We start from the raw sequence: 22,627 nt of genomic DNA, 5'->3' as shown, positions 1-22,627 counted from the left end.
TATTTATTTGACACAGAGAGAGATCATAAGTAGGCAGAGCAGCAGGCAGGGGGGGGCAGGCTCCCCACCAAGCAGAGGGCCCCATGTGGGGCTCGATCCCAGGACCCTGAGATCAAGACCTGAGCCGAAGGCAGAGGCTTAACCCACTGAGCCACCCAGCGCCCCTGCAGCAGGCATTTTGCCAGACACCGTCCTGAGCCCTGGGATGCAGCATGCCGGGATGGCCGTGCTCCCACGGAGCAGGGTTCTAGGGGAGAGCAGCCATGGTGGTGGTGGCAGCACCGTGGGCATTCCCTGAAGGCTGACCGCATGCCAGCCCAGTGTGGGCCCTTTGCCCTTCTGTGACCAAATGAGGGTACAGCCCATTTCATCCTCATGGCCACCTTCTGAATGTAGGGACTACTGTTTGGTCCCCTCTGTAGGCAGGAAAGTGAGGAACCAGGAGGCTGAGTTACTTGACAAGGTCATCCCTTTGGCAGGTGGAGGAGCTGGCATTCGAACCCTAGCAGTTACCATTGTACAGTGTGGGGTACCAGAAAGGCCCGATGGTCCTGTGGGGAGTTCTGGTTTTTAAAGTCCCTATAAAAATTGAAAAGAACAAATATGTTGATGTCATGAATTATGATGATTTATAAGCCAATGCCAGAATCAGGGCAGAATCTGGCCGATTCTAGGTAAAGAAGCAGCTTCAGTCACCTGAAGAGGAAAGAGACTGCCTAAGAAGGGGCAGGAGGCTCAGCCCCCACCTTGCCCACCCCCGGTCAGGGTCAGCCCCAGCCGGAGAGCCCAGCAGCTGGCACCTGAGGGCAGGCTGTGGTCTTCAGAGGTTCCTGCAGCATCTAGAACTGTTCCCATGTGGCCCTTCAGAGATAACAGGTCTGGAGCAAAGGGACAGGCTGGGCACAGGGCAGAGGTGGGGTAGAGATGGGAGAGAGCGTGGAGGGGTGGGCAGAGGTCACTAGCAGGGATGGACGGTGTCCCAGGTGTCCCCGGGACCCAGCCCCGGCAGGTTCGAGGCTATAGGCAGGACCCAGGGAGAACCAGCCCTGCCCCAGGGCCAGGGGCGGCCTAGCACGGAGCAGGTGTTCCTGAGGAAGAGAAGGAACAGGGCTGCTTCCTCGGGGGGTGGGGAAGGATGGCTCCTCACTCAACCCTCGGAGGTTCAGGGTACGAGGAACATCCACCTGACTGGGGCCGAAGTCGTGCATGTCAGAGCAAGGTCACGACCCACCCCCCACTCCCCCTGGGCGGTGCACCCTTCCAGGCAACCTCCCTTCCTGTGGATGTGGTCACCGGCCCTGGGAACCCGTCGGCCCAGTGGTTATCGAGGAGTCAGATCCGAGCCCCTGCGCTGGCAGATAAGGGACATGCTCGGTGTTGCAATGTGGTGTGTGTGGCAATCATCCACAGGTCGTCCCAGGGCCAGACCAGAGCCAGCCTTACCAGAAAGCTGTTAAATGGCAGGGCATTCCTGTAGGCAGACTTTGAGGCCGTCACAGGAGGCCCAAGAGAGCCAGAGCTGATCTCTCTGGGCTTGATGGAATCTGCTTTGGAATCTATGTGAACCAGGCTCACTGTCCCTACAAGACCAGGAGTTTCTGAAATCATCTTTGGCTGTAGTAGGTAGGGCCGGAACTTGCTAGGAATTGCACTTGGGATTGTCTGTTTCAGGGAGCTCTGATTTGACTATTCGGAGCTCTTGGCCGAGCGGGCCAACCTGCCCCCCACGCACGGCCTGGCCTTGGCAAGCAGGCCACCCGTGTGCTGGCGAGTGTTGGCCTACACCCAGATCACTTCTGCCAGTTTGTTGGATTATAAACATTTATGGGGTGACAACAGGTGCCAGGCACTGTCCTAGGAACAGATAGGACAGAGGAAAACCTGTCTGTGAAGCTCGAGGGGAGATAAACAAAAATAAGTAAAATGTACAGCATTTTTGGTGGTAGCAGATACTAGAAAAAATAAAACCAGGGAAAGATAACAGAGAAAGTCCTGGGAGTGATTTGCTGTTTTGAACACAGTGGCTTTGATGGCCTGGCACAGAGGTTAAATGAAACCCGGGTGCTGGGAGGCCCTCGGCTGTCAGGAGAGGAACCTCAGAGAGGCCTGAGTGGCAGAGAAGAGATGCTGGGCCTGGGGGTCGAGCAGAGGAGGGACCTGATCCTGTGGTAGTGGGAGCTGGCTGCAGGGGTGCCAACGAGGAGGCCCCAAGGTGGGGGCAACAGGTGACAGGGCACCGGCCCCGGGTCAGAGTGTCAGAGGTAAGAAGCAGGCAAGTTCTGGGCATAATTTTACACCAGGCCTGGTGAACCCAGGGGCCCAGCAGTTATCTGGGGGATCTGCTCTGGACCAGATAGAGCCAGCAGCATTTACTGACAGCTCAGGGGTGACTCCGGGGTTTTTGACCTGCGCTCCCGGGGTTTTTGACCTTACTGCTAAGTCAGGTGGGAAAGACTGAAGGAAGAGTCCAGACCGCCTGCGCCTGGGGAAAATGAGGCAGCAGAGGGAAGAACAGAGGCATGGGCGGGGCAAGGTCCACTTCCAGCGAGGGTCACCCATCCGGTGACAGGGCCCACTGGATGTCATTGAGAGTGGTTATAAATGGACCATGGCTCTGCTTGACGAAAGGCCGGCATAAAATCATTAAGGACATTTCTTGAAACCTCATCTTGTAAAGTTTGGCATCTGCTCCGGGGAGTTCATGGAGGGCATTCATCAAGGCCCAAGGGTGGCAGCACCTCAGAGGATGGGATCTGGTTCAGTCCCAGGCAGGCTGACAGTCAGGGGTGCCAGCCACCCTTTCCAAGGACGACGCTGGGCTCCGTGACTGCGGACGGCTGAGGAACCAGCTCTCGGGTCACGTCTGGGCCAGGTCCCTTTCACCCTGGGCCTCTCCTTTGCAGAGAGCTCTCAGGAAGCTAAAGCCAACAGCTTGGGACCTCCAGCAGACCCAGCTGCTCAGGGGGGTTCAGTGGGCATCCCAGCCCGCCCATGCCCGAACCCCAGGCCTTTGTGCTGATCCAGTTTTGCCTGAGGTTTGGCCCCTCCGGGAGAGGATTTGGAGGGTCTAGTGCTGCTCCCGATCCTGGCAGAGGTCGTGGCCCCCAGCAGCTTAGGAGCCCAACCCAGGGGAGGTGGCAGGCCAGGAAGTACAGGACCCAGACACGGCCCGGATCCTCTAGGGGCCATGGATGCATGTGAGACATGCCAGGTTATGCGGGCCCCATCCATCCATGCTTTTTCCTCCTCGGGCCATGGCCAGACTGGAGCAGCCCCTCAAACCGCCCCTCAAGGTCCCCTCCAAGGGCAGACATTTTTGCACTTCGGGGAGGAGAATCGTGCCGCTGGCTTGTCCTGGAGAACAGGTCCCTTTTCGCTAGGAAGCATTCTGCTGGTTTGCTGTGTTCCTGTTAAAGAACGGGGAGAGACCACCCCTCCGTCCCAAAGAGTTGCCGTTCCCTGAGGCTCCATGGTTCTGCTTCTAGGAGAGCAACCAGTGCAGGAAGACCACTGTGGCTGGGCTCTCGGAGTGGCCTTGGCCTTGCACATTAGAGGCTGAAGGACCCCACAGGTTCCATTTTCTGACAACCACAGAGTCAGGCCAGTCTGGCCCAGGAGAGGAGGCAGCCCCTGTGTGGGTTGGGGCTCTGGGCTGGGGCAGGAACGTAAGACTGGCACTGTTTCTCTTGCTGAACATGCACGGTGTGGGCCTGGGGGTTCTTGGGGTGCAGCGTCCCTGCCTCTGGGACGACTCCCCAAGGCTAGGGAACAGATGGGTCTGTCTTCCCCATGCTCAGCTGAGTGTCTATGCCAGAAACCTAGTGCCCAGTGGCCACCCTCTTCGATCCTGGCCCAGTTCCCCGATGCTTCCTAAAGTCTTGTTGGCTGGTGATGTCCTTGGGGCTTACATCTGGGCAGGGGTCCAGCCAGCAGGCCTTGGAGGGTTACTTCTGGCTCTCCAAGAGAATCACCCACAGCATTAACACACTTCCATCCCCGTATTTCACGGTGAGAGACCATCCTTCCTGCCTCACTTTTCTCTGGCCCTTTCATCAGCTCAGCTGTGACTTGGCCATTTTGGGGAGAGTCTGGGTATCGGACTCCTTGCATTACCAAGGGTTTGGAGCCCCACCTCTTCCAACCATGAGGTGACGTGGCAGGAAGTGACAAGGGGGACCCAGAAGACAGGCCCCTCTCCTCATAGTCCATGCACCTCCAGAAATCACCGTCCAGGGTGTTTCCGATGCCAGGGCCCCCTTCACGGTCTCCCCCTCATGTCGCTGCCTGCTGCCCGGTAGCGGCCAGTGTGGTTGGATTTATTCTGATGGGCTCCATGCACTTAGCGGTTGGGAAAGAGATTTGTCATTTTGCTCTACAGCCTCACACACTCTGTGACCTAAACGGTTGTGACAACGGAGAGTTCAACCACGGTGTAAAATTTCAGTGTTATTTATGACATCGAGAGGCCCGGCGCCTGCGGTATCTTCTTAATCCAGGCTAAATCTGGAGCCCCGTCTCCCGAGCCTGCCCATGTGTCTCCAATGGCTCTTAATGATGCTCCTCCAGGCATCCTGTTTGCTGACAAAAAAAAAAAAAAAAAAAAATCCATCTGAAGCTTTCGCATCTCATGTGGCTGTTAAAAATTGACGTTTCTTTATTGATGTAACCGGTTCCTGCCAAATACTTGGGGACAAATAAAAGTGGCTGAACTTGGAGACAAGCAGAGAAGCATTTGTTCGTGGAATTGCTGGCCAATTGATGTTGGTACTTAAACAAGCTATCATTTAAAGGAATCTCGAAAGAAAGCTAGACTGCATTGAGAAGTTAACGTTCGGAGTGGCTGTGCCAGGAGCAGGCGATGCAGCCTTTCTGAGGGTCGGAGGTGGGAGGGCGTTTTCTTCCCCAGCCTCCCGGGGCCACATCCTTGGGATTCAGGCCCCCCCACCCACTTGGCTCACTTAGCTTGCCCTGCTGCTCCCCACGCTCTGGCTGCCTCCTCAGGCCTGGTTGCCTTTCCTCTCACATGCCCTGCTTCTCTCTGCCTCGGGATTTCCCACTTGCTCTGTCCTCTGCTGGCAGACCCCTTCCTCCAGGGAGGCTTCCAGTGAGTCCCGTCCCCGTGGCTGTGCTCTCCCAGCACATGGCTTCTGCCATGTCCAGCTTCACTCAGGAAATGTCCCTGTGGATTGAGGGCCTTGGTCTGCCTGGCTCACCCCACGATCATAGCATGTCATGGCTGGCGCACAGGAGTCATATGATGGCGTTGCCAGGCAGGCCCAAGGGACAAGCACAGAGATCCGGGTGTGATGGACGGGTCTCTCCGGATAGCTTGCCTTCCTGGGCCTCCCCGAGATGCTGGGCTGGGGGCAGGCAGGCACTCCCAGGAGCACTGGCTCGGTTCCAGCCTATCGCCCTGCGGAGTAATTACTTCAAAGCAGCAACAAGTGTGGGAGACCGAGGAGGCAGTGTCATTGATTTTCCCATAAAGGCACAATTTGTAGTAAGTGAGAGCCTTCCTGGTAACACCTTCGCCATCTTCACGGATGGCCCCGCAGTGGCAGGGAGAGAATGAGGAGGGTCTCGGGCAGCCCCCAGTGCCTCCTGGGTCCACAGGAGGGGCGGGGGTCTCCTCAGCCTTGGGCCCACTGGAGCCCTTGATTGTGTCCCGCTTGTCAAGCAGGAGCGTCCCATCCTGGGCCAGCGGGAGACACAAGAAGGCTTGTGCCGTCCTCCAGGGGAGGGGCCGGGAGCCCATCCCTCCCCCTCCCCCGCAGGGACCCTTCATTCTGCCCTGCGCCTTCTCCCCCACCTCCCTTAGGCCAGAGCAGCACCCTGACACCAAGCTGGGCTGGGAAGCCAGGGGGAGCTCTGGGCCGGTTTAAGCTCAGGCTCTTCCTCTCCTCCCCCAGGTCCATCTGCCTTTCTTCTTCCTCACTGTGTCCGGGAGGCCAGCCCCTCCATCCACACCTGCCCCATGTTTGCTGAAGGGATAGTCAGTGCCAGGCACTGGGCAGGCAGAGCTGGGAGGGGACCACGAGCACCTTCATGTGGGGCTGGTGTTGGAGCCCAAGTGGGAGCCACCAAGGCAGTGTGATATGAGGAGCCTGAGGCAGTCCACTGCTTGCAGCCCTTGGAGATGCTGACCCCCAGGATGCTGGGGTCCGCCCTTACAGGACGCCATCCTGGCAAAGTGTGGTTGGCATTCCCATTTCGTGGGGGCCCGAGAGGCACGCTCAGGGGCCAGGAACCCTACCACCAGGGCGCGCTGTGCCCAGAGCTAAGGAAAGGAGTGGGTTCTGGAGGCCTTTGTCCTTAGGCCAAACCCAGACCCCAGTTGTTCTTTGTTCCGGGCTGTGGCCAGATGGGGGATCGGCGCCCCCGCCTCCAGACCACCTGTCTGTTCTGAGGGACTCGGGCAGAAGGAAATGACAAGGGAGGGTGACCCAGTGAGTCACCCACCCTGGGGCCTCAGCTTAGCTTCCAGATTCTGTTTTCCATCACATTAATTGCATTTATTATTCATAAACTTCTAAAACTGGCTTCTGGGCCCTCAATTTTCCAAGCCCCCTGGGCTGTCACAGCTGAGGCTCCTCTGTGTCGTGCTCCCCAGGGGTGCCGTATGGCTTTGAGTTGGGATCAGACGCTGGCTTAGCCAAGGGCCCTTTGAATTTGGAAATGAAAACAAAGGATCCTCAGCTTGGTGGCTTTACTGGGACAGTCCTGGGAGGCTGGGCCTTTTCTCTGTGCCTGGAAGTGCCGGATGGACAAGAGGGCTGTCACCTCAGCTGCCCGCACTTGGCTGCCCCGAGTGCCAGGCCTCTGTGCCCTGGGGCTCCTGCCCCTTGGGATCCGGTGTTTGTCTCGGCCCCTTCTCTCCACTGTCCTCAGATGTTTGTAACTGCCCCGTGTTTGTGCAGCCACCGACCCCGGCCCCATCTCAGGGCATCGCTGAAAGCAGGGAGGGGGCCTGGGTCTCACTTGTCGCTGGCTGGACTTCCTGGCTCCTTCCTGACCCCATTCCCGAGGCCCAGCTCAGGCAGCCCTGAAGGGCAGGACCTTTCCCAGCTACTTCTGGGCGCCCCCAGCCAGCAGCTCTCTTCCTAGTTGAGCCGGTTTGTGTTTGTCACTCCTTGGCATTTCTGACCACCTTTTCATTTCTGCTGAGGGCTCTACTTGCAGAAAGACGGCTACCTCTGAGGGGGCATCAGAAGCCGTCTGCCGCTCTCTGTGTCTTCGCTCTGTGTCCTCGAGATGTGTGATCCTGCCCTGGGGCCGAGCCAGGGCCATATGCACCGTGGTCCCACAGGGACTTGTGGAGAAGACTGGTGCGGCCCCCGGGCAGCTCCCAGGCCCGGCCAGGCGCTCTGATGTCTCCCGCCCAGTTCATGCCTCTGCTTCCTAAAGGCGTGGGCTTGAAACTCTCTTCCCTATTAGGCAAAAAAATATCAAACATTAAAAGCAGAGACTGAACAATCCCTGCAAGACGACTGGCTGAGCGTCCCTGGCCGCACAGCAGACACTGCAGGAGACATGTGCCAGAACATTCTGTGCGTGGACTGGGAGTACTCTGAAACTGCAGGAACCCAAAGCCCACTGTAGAGGTGGATAATCGGACTGGTACCGTTGAGGGGAGGGCGAGTGGGCTGTTGCTGTGCTCGAGATGCGGACAGACCACTTCTTGCCAGACAGGCAGCGTCAGGGGAAAGATGTCGGACTCAGGCCTGTGCGGTCTCATCCCGTTTCCTGGAAACCCTGCAACAGGCAAAGCCATATTGATGGCCGGGGGAGAGACGGGCATGGCATCTGCCGGATGGGAAAGGTTCCAGATCGGGATCCCAGGGATCTTGTCGTGAAACGTCATCAGTCGGGACACCAAAGATGTGTGTCCTTTACCGTATGTGTTATAGTTCAGTAAATGGGCTCACCCAAAAAACGAAAAGCAAAGAGCAGACATGCAAAGCAGAGATCTTACAGTGACAGCCTGGGCAGGAAGGCTGCTGCTGTCTGTTCCTTACCACGAGCGCTCCTTGCACTTTCCAAATATATAGGCCTCTGGAGAGCGACAGGCTGACATGGTCAAATGACCATTTGTGTGCTTACAGAATTCTTCCGTTGGCCAGTGACAGAAAGAAAATGAAAAGTTAAATGCAATTTAGGGAAGCACCGCCCGGGCTGTCTGTTAAGGCCGGGACCTGCATATCGAGTCGATTAGAAGCAATTATAAAAGGGACCACATTTCTTAATGTTTCTCATTTGATGGGAAGGTTTTTAAATATGGGGCATTAGTTAATAAAAAGTCCCTAGAAGCCTATTGTAATATATTATCTAATCCTTAACAGTTCGGAGTCAGTGAAATAGGTAAAAAGGGAATGTAGAATTAATATGTAGTTATTATTAAAATTGCCTTATAAATGAGTCAAGTCCCCCGGAGGTACTGAAGGGGCGACAGTCTCGGGGCCTTGGTGTGCCCCATGTTTGTTCAGCGGGAATGCCCCCCAAGCGGGGAGCGGAGAGCTCTAGCTCTGCAGTTCAAGGACAAAACACCTGCTCTCACGGAAAGAGGTGAGAACTGGCAACCAGACTATGAAAATCTCACAAAGCACTCTCCTTCCCTAGTTACTGAAGTTTCTGGGCTGCCTGGCTCTTTGGGGCATCGCTGAGATTGTTTCTGCCCGAGGCGAGGAAGGCCAGGAAAGGCAGCCGGTTCCCACGGGTTAGAAGTGTTTGTGTGGCTCCCAGGGACCCCCCCTAGTAGTCCCAGAACGAGGTGGGTAGAAACAACTTCCTTAAAGTGTTGGTCCCCACACACCGCACTGCAGGGGCTGGGGGGCTGACACCACGCACGGGGCACAGCTCTGTAGGCCAGTATGGGGGCGGGGGGCTGGCATTGGAAGATGTGTGCCCAGGTCAGTCTCCAGGAGGCCAGTGCAGGGAGCCCCGGCTTCCCACCGCTGCCATGCACGGGGGGCATTTTCCTGGGGGATCTGGAAGCTGCGGTCGGGAGGCTCCTCCAATTGGAGCTATTTGCTGAATCCGAGTTCTTTTCCGGGCATTTGGCGAATGTCATATCAGATACATTCTAGGTGACTTACCCTGTATGGATGTGCTGAATCTGTTTACAGTGGCAGGCTCGCCTCTGCGGAGCCGCACGGTCGCCCTGGGCAGAGACGCTTCCTTCTGTTCCCAAGGGAGACAGAGAGATCCCCAGAAGGGGATCTGCTCCTTAATTCCGTCCTTGCGAGCTGCCTGTTTGGCCCCGTCCTGTCTCTTGCTCCCTCTACTCCAGTGGGAGCCCAAGCCACCCGTGTTTCCCTGAAGGGCGGGCGGCCCACTGAGGGCAGCACTGACCACGGTGTGGGCAGACAGAGGAAGCAGGAAGGGCTCTTCTCCAACCCGGCTCTGACAACCCCCACTCCCGCTGCAGGAGGCCTATCTCTTTGTGCAGACAGGGGGTTTGGCACAAAATCTGAGTCCAGTGAAGGAAGTTAAGTGGGCTTCGGAAGCTGGGCTGAGCAGACATTCTCGTGGCTTGGATTCTCCATACCCCAAACCAGAGAGCCTTGCCTACTGAGTTTCTGAACTGCAGTCCCCAAAGCCAAGCCAAAGCTTTCTCAAGTTGCTGTGTGCGGGTGGCAGGCGGTGTGCACTTGCGACCCCTTGTGGCAGCTTCAGGGAGTGGATCCTGGCTGTGTGGGTTGGGTCCCCTGGGCCCAGCACATCCTGAGAGGCCTGGGGAGGGCGAGGGGCAGTGAGTGGGGCAAGACTGGTACAGGGCAGCTGGTCTTCAACAAGGAGATTTCATTTCTTCCAAAAAATATTTTCAAAATGTAACAGCTTTTTTTCTGGTAAAGAGATATCACATGTTCCAATAGGAAATTCAGTCAGTACAGAACCTTATAAATAAGATATGAAAAAAAAACCCGTGATAGAGACGTTCACCAACCCCTGTGGCTTTAGCAGACGTGCTTCTGGGTCTCTCCAGGGGCACAGATGGACAGACTTTGATCCGCTGGGACCACACTGTTCCTCCTCCTGTGTCAAGGGGATATCTCTTCCGTCTCTGAGCTCAGGCACACGGCACATGTGGGGCCCCGCCATGATCCCCTCACACCAGTCCTCCCCTGGGAATGGCCCAGTGGCTTTGGACTTCCCAGCGTGAACAACACTGCAGTGATCAGCCTCATTTCTCTCTCTCTCTCTCTCTCTCTCTCTCAAGTGTTTAACTTTCCATCTCTTTGGGGTAAATTCCCGCGAATGGAATTGCTGGGGGAAATTTTGATGCACAAAGCCAATCTGTCCTCCAGAACTTATGCTCCCTCATACCTGCCCATGACATTAATGTCCGGTGAGCACATACTATGTGCTTCTAGAAATTTTCTCATTTAATACCATGAGGTGTGACGAGTGGCACCGTCTTGCACTTTATAGGACACATAGAGGCTTTAAGAAGTCCATGATCCTACAGCAGACAGAAGGGTCTTGGCGGAGCCAGGCAGCCTCTAGAACCCATACTGTCTGCCACTGAGCTGAGCGTACACACATGTACACACACACACACACACCCATGAATGCCTGTACCCACTCGGGCCCCAGAGTCAACTGTGTTCCTTTTATCACTTTTCATCTCTACCAACTAATAAGGGAAAAGTAATACTGACCTTTGTTTGCACTTCTTTGGTTACTGGGAGGTGAAGCTTCTCTTGCAGGTGCTTTTCTCCCATTTGTCTTTGTGGCTTGTCTGTCCTTGGCACAAGCTGCTGTTGGGACATTCGGGGTACTGCTTACTGGCCCCATTAGGGCCTTTCATGTTACCCTTCTACTTGTCAAAATATTTTTTCCCAGTGTGATGCACCGTTTAGACATAGATTGTCAAATTCCTCCTTTCCTGTGCAGTTGATGCCTTTTACATCCCCACATCGGCCTCCTCTTCTGCCTCAATACAATTCAGCTGCTCACACCTGTCTTCTAGCTTTATGGTTTTACGATTTTCTTTAAAAAACTTTCTGTGCAGTTACGACATATTTCCACGCTGGTATGGATGGTGTGACAAATCCATGCATCCCCATGTTTATTTTACATGTAACTCTTTGGTCTACCTAAAATGCATTTAAGAGTGATGTGTAAGCAAGGATGCTGGGCATTTTTGCCCCCCGTGAAGTGGCCCATCAGCCCGCCGTCTTGGAATAATGTCTTTACCTCCCTGACCTAAAAATTCCACCTTTACCATATTCTAAATTCCCGTGTGTGTTCGTTGGCATAGCGTAGCCTTTGCTGCCCTAACAACAAAAACGCAGATCTCGCTGGCCGGGCACACTGAGTGTTTATTCCTGGCTCACGTCGCAGTCTGAGGCAGACCCCGGGACTGTCCTCCCCCCAGGGTCGAAGTTGCTTCTGTTCCCCGACTCCTCTGCCTGCCGTTGAGAGGGGAGAGAGAAAGCATGGCAAGCTTATACCTGCTCTTAAAAGCCTTGCCTGGAAGTGGCCCATGTTACTCCCACTCATGCTCCCTTTGGCGAGAACTGGTCCCATGGTCCCATGGTCTACAGGGAGACAGGGGAGCACATGGCCAGGTCTCCGCCCAGGCGCCTCTGGAGCAGCTGGGGTTTAAGGCCCCCCTGTTTTGGGATGTGCACATGTGCACGTGTTCTGTTTGGACCATCGGGCATGTTCCGCCAACCGTCCCTGCCATCCGTTACCCTTTCCTCAGATGTTTACTGAGGACCTACTGCATGCTTGTCCCTGTACCCCACCTTGGGTGTAGGGTGCCTTGGGCCTGTATCTATGACGTCCCTCCGAGACCGGTAGGAAAAAGGGGCACAGCCACATGCAAGAGGTGAAAGCCATGAAGGGCGGGTGTGTCTGTGGGGTGGTCGGGGGGGGGAGGAGAGAGGAGAGGGCTCACCTAGGAAGGGCTTTAGATGGTGAGAGAGGGGAGAGGCCCCTGATGGCCTCCTCCAGCCACCACCTCTGGGGTCAGCAGGTGGGCCATGAGGGGGCCTGGCTAGCTGGGCAGCGAGGTGGGCTCTAGGGAGCAGGGAGGAGGGGCGGCAGCAATCCTGGTGCGAGGGTAGCCCTCACGTGCTGGCAGCGGGGGCGGGGCTGGGGCTGGGGCTGGGGACAGAGGGTGAAACAGGGCTCTAGGCCCACCGGGCAGTATGGACGCTCCCTGGAGAGGAGACAGGAAGCTCCACTTCACAGCCTGACTCCCGCTGCGCCCTCCTCCAAGTCCGCGTGGCGTTCTGTAAGCTTGCTGAAGTTGGCGGGCTATTTGGTTGCTTGTGTGGGTCAGGCTGGTGAAGACGGTTCGCGGTGTGTGCGGGGAGGGGCTGGAGCAGCCACGGGACCTTCCTGGCCTCGTGGTTGGACGAGAGGAGGGGACACGCAGACCCTCATCACGTAGCTGGTGCTTTGGCCTTGGAGCATGACTTCTCCTGGCCAGGAGCCGGGAGAGCGCCTCCAGACCAGGCAGTTCACTAGAAATAGATGCCATCTGCCAGGAGGAGGACAGAGAGTTCCAGAGAACCTTCTCTATACAGCTCTCTGAAACGGGACTTCACACACAGAGCAGTTCCTGCTGGCCGTCTGCTGGCTTCGGTTAGTGGCGGTAGTACCAGAAAGAGAGAATATTTAACTTCACATCAATAGGCAAAGAATAATTAAAGTATAATTAAAAGCATGAATTCTTCTAATTATTGGCTTTATATAATGTGTATTTAAAAACAAGACATCTGTTAAGACTTTCTTTTGAATCTATCCAGAAACCAAGAGAGGGTAGCATTTTAATTAAAAATGGATTATTTAAAAAACCGTTTAATCACCCTGTCATCATAGGACTTAGACCTTATTAATTTGCTATTGATAAATACGTTTAAGTTACCAAAGTTCTTTAATTCATGGAGGTTGCAGGAATACTTTTAGGGACCTGCCCTCTATCTGCAGGAAGCCAGCAGGGGAAAGACTCTGAGTACAAGAGCGAGTTCTTAAATCACCTCACCTGTTCCCTGCAGACCCAGCACAGTCATCCTGCAGCATGTTGGGGACAGGTGAGGAGGAGCTACCCATGTGGCGTGAGCCGGTGCTGAGGCCCTGGGGGCCTGGCGAGGGGAGCCCACTGCCCCGTTGTCACCCCGCCCCGCCCCGTGCTTGGAGAGAGCCCCCCACTGGTGGTGCCTCCTCTCTTCAGGGCTGATCTTTCTACAGGGGCAGCCTGGGTGCGCTCCCCATTCATCATCTTAAGTGGATAAAGACTTTCAAAGTGATAAATAGCACTGCTGTCGCTCGTCCAGCCAAGTGTGTCTCAACTAACGTTTGGAGCTGTGAGCCGGACGCGAAGGCTCGTTAGGAGAGCGTCCCAGGCGGTGTGCACTGAGTAGCCAGGATGCTGCTGGGAAATGCAAGCACATGCAGGGCAGAGAGGGCCGTTGCCACCAAGAGCCCACCCAGGCCTGCCAGACGGTGTCTGGGCCTCCTTCCACTGACAGTTTGCCTTCAACCTGGGCTTTGTGTCTCCCCAGAGCTCAGGAGAATGTTCTCGAAGAGGACACACTGTGTCTTAGGTTCCTGGGGTACCACTCACCTGGTGAGGCGGCCATGGTTCCCCCTTCTTGCAGGTGGCCGGGATCCCGGGCTGCAGCGACACAGCTCTCCTGGGTCCTCTAGCCTAGAGGTGGCCCCAGGCACCCTGACACCCCAGGGATCGAGTTCCTTGTATTTCGTGTCCTGGGCCTTGAACACCTAGAATGGTTTGCATGGGTGCTTCTGGGCCTGGCTGGTGTCAATAGCCTTGAGCAGCGGGCTGTTGGGAGGGAAAATGGGACCCAGGAGGTGACTCAGTCCAAAGAGGAGAGCCCCAGAGGCCTGGCGGGAGCTGGAGCTGGGCTGCGATGAGCCAGCTGATGCTTTGGGCCCGCTGCTTTAGAGAGGCATTGACATAAAACAGTGCTTTCCAGAGAACATTCTATCTGAGAGGGCAGATTTGTGACATACTTTAAGATGATGAGGCTGACAAAGAAATTTGGTATTTGGAAATAAGGTAGTAGTGGGCTCTGTAGAAATAAGCCAGACGCCCAGGAGGGGTTCAGAAAGCACAGCCCTCTCTTCCTGTAGAGAGGTGACGAAGGGATCCTGTCCCGGCCGCTCCAAGTGGAAGCCGAGACCTCACGCTCTGTGGGATTTGTGTGTAAGAAGCACCTTTGTGGAGAAGGATTCCAGGCGTTGCTTCTTCCACGGGCGGTGGCAGGAATTTGCGGAGTGGGGCCTCGTGGCCAGCGGTGGCTCCAAGGACACTGCATGTGGGGCGTGGTGGCCACCAGACACCCGTGGTACTGTCTAACCATGGACCCACATGGGCATTTGTGAGGATCCTTGCCCTGAGCAGGCCTGTCTAATGTCCTGGCTTTATGACGGGCCATTAAACAAAGGATGATGGAAACGTTGCCAAGTCAGGCTCTAGCCAGGATTCAGGCTGAAGGGAAGGCTTCCGTGTCTTCACTCAGTGGCAGAGCCGAGGGGCATGGTAAGAACTTGGCCTCTGCTTGTCCGAGGCCCTTAGCAGCCGGATTTGCCAGAGTTGGCATCATCCCCCGAGACCTCCCAGCATTCCAGGTGCTAAGGACAAAAGGGCCCATTTGGCATTTGCCCTGAGGGTCCACACTGACTGGGTATCTGAGGCCCTTAAGCTGGGGACAGGAGCAAGGGAGGGGACTATAGGAGAGAATCCGGGTTCTGTTAGAGTCCCTCCCTCCAGCTGTGTTCCGAGGACAGGCAGGTGCTCTCTGGGAGCAGGGAGCTTCTGGACCAAGGTACTCCCGCCTGGAGCTAAAAACGGGTTTTTCTGCAGAAAAGCCTTGTTAGAGCAGGATCCCCTAGCATCAGTCACGTGACACCCTCACACCGTCTGCCGAGTCCTTGTCCCACTTGCAGTATTGTTTGCTTAATGGTTTCTGTATTTTTTTTTCTTTACATGTCCTTTAAAAGAAAGCTTTATATCCCTGTCATGAGAGAAACTCAGTATGATCTGCCATAAGTGGAGTGGAACACTTTAAAATAAACACCTGACGCGTAGAACATGTGTGCCGGCGGACCCTGTGATGCCATCGCATGGACTTCTGTCGTGCTTGGGAAAATTCTAGCTATTGCTCTTCCAGGAGGCTCCCCCTGTACGGGCTCCCTCCCCCTGCACCTTCCTGGGGAGGGGAGGCAGGGGTGCAGCCATCCTTGGGAGGGAAGTACCTTCTGGACTGTGTCAAGCGAGAACTAGCTCCCTCTGTCCCTTCCTCATTATACATTGCTGCTCCACGGGTGATTCTTTGGATGCCCCGGAGCATTTTTTAAAGTTGGGGGGGGGCGTGATGGTTTTGCTTTGGGGCCAAGAAGGCTGTGGTCGCTGATGTCGGCCAGGGTTGGTGCGATTGGGTCAGATGCAAGCGGGTGTTGATCCCGGATGAAGGCACATCGGGTGCAGCTCTCTCCGGGCCTCCCAAAGCCGGGGCCCTCCCACTCGTTCAAGAGCGTCAGCCCCAAAGGGGTCTGGATTCACAGATCTAGAATGTTCACCAGAGCCGCGTGCTGCAGGCTCCAGGTTTTGTCTCCCTGTATATCGTCACCCTTCCAGGTACCGGTCAGTCCTGCCTTTCTTGACTACAGCTCCTGTCCCACCACCCTGCCCTTCGCTCAGGGAATCGGCAAAGATGGTCCTACAGGGGTCAGAACGGGCCAGCTGCTTGCTACCTAGACGATGGTCAACACCACTGGCTAGTGTCCTTTGTGTATAAATCCCTTAGGGATGAATAAGGTAAAGGTAAGAACATTCATTTTTCTAAAAAAAAAAAAAAAAATATATATATATATATATATATATGCCACTCAGAAAGGAAGAAATACGAGGACTTAAGCATGTGAACAGGCCAGTTAATCAATGAAACAACAAAATACTATTTTGTTTTGCCTGCCAGATTCGCAGCTCAGTGGGCAGCCAATCCCCGTGATGCACTGCCCAGGACCCTGAAAATCCTTGTGAACTTGTTCAGGGTCTATCGGGCAGAACAGGCCCCTGAGACTCAAAATGTGCCCGGGTAATTCTCCTTCGAGGAATTTAGTCCAGAGGCAGGGAAAGGCATATGGCCACGGGTGTCCATCGTAACACGGAGATGGAGACAACCTAGATACCCAGCAGCATGAAATTGGGGAAGTAAATTACAGGGTGTGGTGCCGCCCACACAACTGTGTACTGTTCAGTCTCTCAGCAGAAATGTATGGGGAGGCATCGGTGTGCCAGGCACAATTCTGGGCTCTGGGGACACTTGAGTGAGCAAAAGAGACAAGACTCCAGCCTAATGAAGTGAGAAAGGTTGGGTGGATGGATGGATGGAAGTCATACAGTGAGGGCAATGGGCGAGGGAGTCCTTTATCCAGGGAACTGGGGACAGGTGTCCCTGAGAAGGGGACATTGGGACAGTCCTCAAGGGGAGAGCAAGCCATGGATCTCTGGGACAGACATTCCAGGCAGAGCGAATGGGGCTCCTCTGGTGGCCCTGTGCTGGGAGCTTGCCTGGCGGTCCCAAGAGCAGCAGTGGGGAGGCAAACGGAGAAGAGAGGAGACGGGGAAATGAGAGGGAGCGGGCTGCTCCCAGCAAGTCAGGACTCTGTGGTCCTACTTAGATCATCATCAAAGGAGCCCCCCATAGGGGATGAGGTCAGAAACAGGGAGATCGGCTCCATCACTGTCACCATCACCCTGCGAGAGAAGAAGGTGGCCTGCACCAGCGTCAGCGGGGAGCAGTGGTCAGATTCTGGACAGAGTGACCTCGAAAAATAAATACAGTACAGATACGTATCTATGGGCAAGGGAACATGGTGTTGCTTTAGCAAGACCTTTCCCTGACGTGCCCCAGGGCTGGCAGCAGGGCACCTTTTGAGTTCAGTTGGGCCCCACGCATAGGTGTGAAGCAGGATGAGTGTCCACAGCAGCCCCATTCATGAGAGCCACAGTCTGGAAACCTCCAGAATGTTCAGCAGCAGCATGAGCGGAGCAGGTGGAACGCTACCAACAAGGAGCAGGAGCAGTGACAGCCACCTGCCACCTGGGCGGGTCTCGTGGGCATCGAGGGCAGTGGCAGGAGAAACTGCATAGAGAGGCCTTGACATAAAGATCCTGGGGAGGCAGGAGTCAGGAGCAGTGTTGGAAGTCAGGTGCCCGAGGGAGGGAGGGAGGCTGGGCTGGGCAGGGCCCCACGTGCTGGGTCACTGTGCTGGGTCCCTGCGATCGCAGTCCTCTTCTGTGTGCACGTCAGACTTCAGTCAAAAAGTGGCTTCAAGGAAGGTTTCATTATTTTAATATATAGCTCATTATTATTTTTAGAAATCTGTGTTTATGCCTCTAAAAAAAAAAATGCCTGGAAGGATGTTCAATGACATACTTGACTAGAGGTTCTCTCTGGGGGATAAGATGATGGGTGAGGGTTTTCTCCCCCCTTTGTGTAGAGAGTTTCTAAAATCTTCTCTATATATTTGTGATTTGCATTTATTAGCAGTCTGATGAGGCCGGGGCTTTCTCCCGTCGCTGATACCAAAGAACTCGGAAATCCAGCCTAATCAAGCATGTCAAGAATAAAGAGGAATATTTGTTAATTGAATGTCATGTTATGTCCTCAGTTATGCTTAATACAAGATAGGCGATTTAGAATTCCCAATTATCCAATTAAAATGCTAATTATCTCATACCTTGGTAGCCCAGCTCCATGCCGCTCCTGGGGAGCGAGGGAGTGGCTTCTCTCCAGTGCTCTTCGCCTTCCTGCCGTGACCCTGTCTCTGCGGTTGCCCTTGCCGGGCCTTTTTCCCACAAAGTAGGAAAATCACTCCTTCCCCTAAAGGACTGTTGGTAACACCAGAGGCTGTCAGGGGCCATTCGGTTTCTCTTAATGGCGGGGCCTTGTGGGAGGTCCCGGGTGAGAAGGTGTCCTTGTCCCTAGTCCGAGACTCAGGTGGGGCAGTGGGAGGGAACTTGGGGGGGCGGGGCTCAGGCAGAAGGAGCTCCTGCTGGTGGAGACAGCCACAGAGTCACTGCATATGGTCTGTGTCCCTGCGGGTGCCAAGTCTTGTAGGCTGTGCCGTGAGCTGTGGTTTTATCAGCACTGCATGTCTGGGTTTAGTCTAGCTCGGTCCCTTCTTGGTGAAAAACTCTGTGAATGTTACTTGCTCTGTTCCAACACCCTCGAGCCTCAGTCGTGGCTCCCTAGTTTGCTCTGTGTCTTTCCTCAAGGGAGGGCCGAGGGGAGGAGAGGGACAGGCAGCCTCCCAGTTCACCCCCACCCAGTCCTCAACCTGCCATTCAAGAGGCCCACGGAGAACTCGGTTACAGGAGCTGCGGCTCTCCCGGGAATTTGGGCAGAGCCCGGCCAGGATGGGTGGCCCGTGATGACCAGAGCGGGATGGGGGCTGTCCTGCCCCATGGGTGCTTTCTGATGAGCCCAGAAGAAGCGAGTGAAACAGTATCCACCCTTCCCTCTAAATTCAAAAAATACTGTGGTCTGTGCTTCTGGTTCCCTGGAAAAGCTATTCTCCTGCTGTCCCCTAGCAGGGACCCCTCTTTGGGGTCTAGATCCGAGTCCTCTCTTGCTGCTGCCTCCCTGGAAAACAGAAACACACTCCACTTGCCTCAGGGTGAATCCCAGGGCTCTTGTTTTTGGGACTGTGGTTTTCTTACTATCAAGAATTTTAGTAAGTACTCAGGTCTCCAAAAGGCCCATCACATTCATTACGTAGTTGTCATTTATACCCCCAACATGAGGGTAGTTGATTAAACAGAGTAAATGTGAATCCAGAGTACACCTGTGCTGTGATAACGGCACAGAACATAGTCGTTAGCTCCAGAACAGCACGAGACACACCCACGCCCTCCTTTCTCACCCCTTGAGGCCCTGGCACCTCCCTGAGGAGGCGAGACTTCCGGAGGCGTGAGCAGGACAGAGGCAGCTGGATGCCCCGTGTCAGAGGACGCCCGTGTGCGTGTCTGTCCTGGGGACGCATCGTGTGGGCACAGGGGTCTGGGCCACGGGGGATTCTGTTTGGCTTTAAAGGACAAGAGACTCTATGTGTAAGCCCGGCCTCCCTCGAGGGGTCCTTGCTGTGTGCAGTCCCTTTGAAGCCTCTGAACGTGGACAGCAGTGACAATGTGTCCTGGAAGACACCATTATAACCTCCGTGTGTCTCATCATGTAAGTGATACAGCAGCTCTGTGGGAGGTGCTGTTATCCCATCTTACAGACGAGGAAACTGAGGCATAGACGGGCCGTACAGCTGGTACATGGCAGAGCTAGGATCTGGCTTCAGCGTCACTACTGAGCGGGGCCCCATGAGGCTCGGCATGTGGCCCAGAGCAAGGACGATGGGACATGTACCAGGTGGAGAAGCCACAGGCCTGAGTGTGTGGGGAGCAGCCTTGCCCATCTGCCCTTCCACGCTCCTGTTCCCAGCTCGGCCTCCTGGGATCTGCCCGGGTTGGGGTGGGGGGGTGATGCAGCCCCAGCTCACCTCCCCCGCTGGCCCGGCTGCCGGCCCTCACACTTATGCTGATGGCTCGCTGACCCTGGCTGCCCCGGGCAGCCCTTCTGCCATCATCTTGGGCAGCTAATGCATTTTTATAGGACCGTGGCTATCTGCTCATCAGGCGATAAACCTCAGAGGGCAGGAGCTGGGCTGTGAGCCCAGGAAAGCTCCATGGGCTGGATGTTCGGGGCCCGGGGGAGGCCCGCAGTGCTGTCCCTGGAGACCCCGCTCCTGCAGATCGGGGCCGCGGCATCTGCTCTCCCTGCCCCATTCGTCATCTCCAGGCACTGACAAATGGGCCTGCCCCTCTGTCGCTGGGGTCGCTCCATCCACCTCATTATTCACAGCACAGACTCGCCCAGGTTACTGAAAGGTTCTCGTTGATGCCTGGAGACAAAGCATTTTCCACTCATGTCTTGCTTGGGAGAAATTTATGGGCAAGGAGGGTAAATTGATAGAGGCACGGCCATGCCCGGGGGGACCTTCAGGGACCACACTGTGGCAGGTGTGTGTGAGACCCGTGCTCACCTCTGCACGTCAGGAAGCCCACCCTCCCCCCCGCTGCCAGGCCGCGTGCCTGGTGCCCGGTCATGTGCTCCCCACCCCATGCCTCACGCAGGCGAGCAGGAGGGAGTGGGGCGGGTTGGCCCCGCAGGACACGGGCACATGGGAGGGAGTCACAGATGGAAAGAGCAGGCGGAAGTGATCTCTGGGCTGTGGACCCTGCTGCCTGGCTTCCTGCCCCCATCTGCTGGTGGATACACTGGTCACCTCCAGAAGTTTTGCTGTGTTGTGTTTTCATGCTCTGTGGTTAGGTGTCAGTTAGTTCGTAGGTACATATAGTGCCCGACAGTTCTGTTTTCAGAAGTCCTTGGGGGTCTCAGCCTGCTGCTGGCTGTGTCTGACAACTCTTGTGGACTAATGTTCATCTTCAGGGTGTGGCGGTGTGTATATACACCTGTGTGTGTGTCTGTGTACATAAGCATGCACATAGACCCTGGCTGGCCTTGGCTGAGGCTGTGGCTGCCCAGTTGGCTTTGTGTCACTCCTGCTGGGGGCACCATTCAGTAACATAGCTTCCGCTAATTTCTTGATGTACGAGTTTCCAAACCATGCAGGTGGTTCACGCTGGACCCTGAATCCCCCGGAGGGCAGACCCACGCTAGGAGCTCTGAGGGAGGGCCGGTATTTTATTTTTTCCCTAGAGCCCAGGCGGGCTTTCTGATGGCCTGTTTCGACGCTGGTGAATTTTCTCCACGTCTTGCCCTTCTGCTGAGGGTGCATCCCAGCCCAGGCATGTGGGGGTGGGGACTCTGTTCTCTTCTGCTACTTCTTCTCATGCCCCTGAGGCCTCTTCCCTGTCCCCACATGGCAGCAAAAGCCAAGGCCTCCAGTTTCCCAAGCCTGGCAGCTCCCTCTTCCTTCCTGTCCCAGGAGCATGGTTCTGGGTGTACTACCTTTCACGGAGCCCTTCTGAGTGTGGGAGGTGGGGCGATTCCGGTTCCAGTTTTCAGTTGACTCTGCCATGGTCTCCCTGTGGCTCCCCAGGGACAGATGGGTAGCTTCCAGCCGAATTGGGCTGTAGTCTTGTGTCTGTCAGGAGTTAGTCCCCTCTGATCACGGGCCACCTGATTCTCATCTGGTCCACAGTTTGCCGTATTTTCCATAAAGTTCCAGAGGGATCTTTATGAACTGCCCTCCTGTCGCCGCCTTGGTCTGTGAGCCGTGTAGCGGGAACAGGTGCAGCTCTGACCGAGCCCCAGCCAGGCCCCACAGGAGCTCCACGTCACCCCCGTGCCCCCAGTTTGCAGCGTGGAAGCACCCCTGCCCCTGTGGGACTCGCATCTTCCCACGGCCCCCTTGACCATTGCCTGTGTCCACAGCCCAGGCCCAAGAGCCCAGAGAGAGGGCCCTCAAAGACGTGCGAGCAGAAAACAGGGGGCCTGTTGCATTCACCTGTCACTGCCATCAAAGCCCCAGCTGGTCCTCACGTTGCGTCAGAAAAGTTCATTTAAACCAAAATTAGGTGCCGAAGTCCAATTTTGAAGAACCTCGAGTCATTTTCAGCTCGAGTGACTTTTCAGCTTCTGGTGTTTCCCTTCTTCCTGTGGCTAGAAGCTGCCCCAGTGCCGGGCTGCGATCCGCAAGTGAAAACTGGGTCGGCCTCCGCTCAGCCGAGCGCTTCTGTAAGCTATGCCTTTTACCCTAAAGTGCTTTTTTCTGAAGTGGAAGCCAGAGCGTGTCGTGAAGGCTGTTTCTCCCGAGCAGAGGACACGGCAGGGAAATGCAGGCCACTGAGACTGGCTGCGGGGGAGGGAAGCCGCCCACGCTCCCCGCATCGTCAGGCCTCTGCAGAATGTTCCCACTTATTCATCTGCGCGCGCAGGCAGCCCAGCTGTCCCTTGGCCTGGCCTTCCTGGCTGTTCCCACAGCCTGCCGTTGTCTCCCTGTCCCCACCCCAGGAGAGGCCCACTGTCCCCAGCCCCTGGAGAACCATGCAGTCCCCGAGATCTGCTTCTATCCCCACAGGGTTGGGTCTTCCTTATAAGGGAGCACTTCGGCTCCGCGTCAGGCGTCCTCCCCTCACTGTGGGCTCGCTGTGTGAGGGTTCCCATGTCGGAGGCCCCAGTGTCTAGTCTGGGAGCAGAGGCTGCCTATGGGGCGGGGCCCCGGGAATGCTGGCCCCGGGAAGGCACGGGCTGGGCTGTAGCCGCACATAGGGCTGTGGCTTGGTCCACGGTCTCCAGGACAGAGGTGGAAGTTGGTGGCCGCCCCCGGTGTGCCCTTGCTGTGAATACAGGGCACTGATAAGGGGCCAGTGTGTGTCCTTTCCTTGCCCCTGTGGCAGTTCCTGAAATCCTTTCTGTTGAGGAAATCGTTCACTCACAGATACACAATTATCCTGGGAGGCTTGGGAAGCAAGTCGGGAAGCCGACTGAATGTAGCAGAACCGTTCCTGCATGACAACTACTTAATACCCAATCATAACAATTACACGTAATTGCTGTTTACAGCGTCTGGAAGATTAGACTCCTCTATACAGACGTTCCCGAAACCAGCCTCGAGCGTGCAGGGGAGGATG

General features: G+C 55.7%; 1 protein-coding gene across 2 annotated transcripts in view; it reads left to right on the top strand.

Moving 5' to 3' along the window:
- Positions 1-22,627, top strand: part of PEPD (peptidase D) — a 109,162-nt gene that overhangs the window by 62,800 nt on the left and 23,735 nt on the right. The gene's annotated exons all lie outside the window — the stretch shown is intronic.

This window comes from Lutra lutra, chromosome 17 (assembly GCF_902655055.1).
Source record: "Lutra lutra chromosome 17, mLutLut1.2, whole genome shotgun sequence".
Classification (NCBI taxonomy): Eukaryota; Metazoa; Chordata; class Mammalia; order Carnivora; family Mustelidae; genus Lutra; species Lutra lutra.
This window is presented reverse-complemented; position numbering and strand designations above follow the sequence as displayed.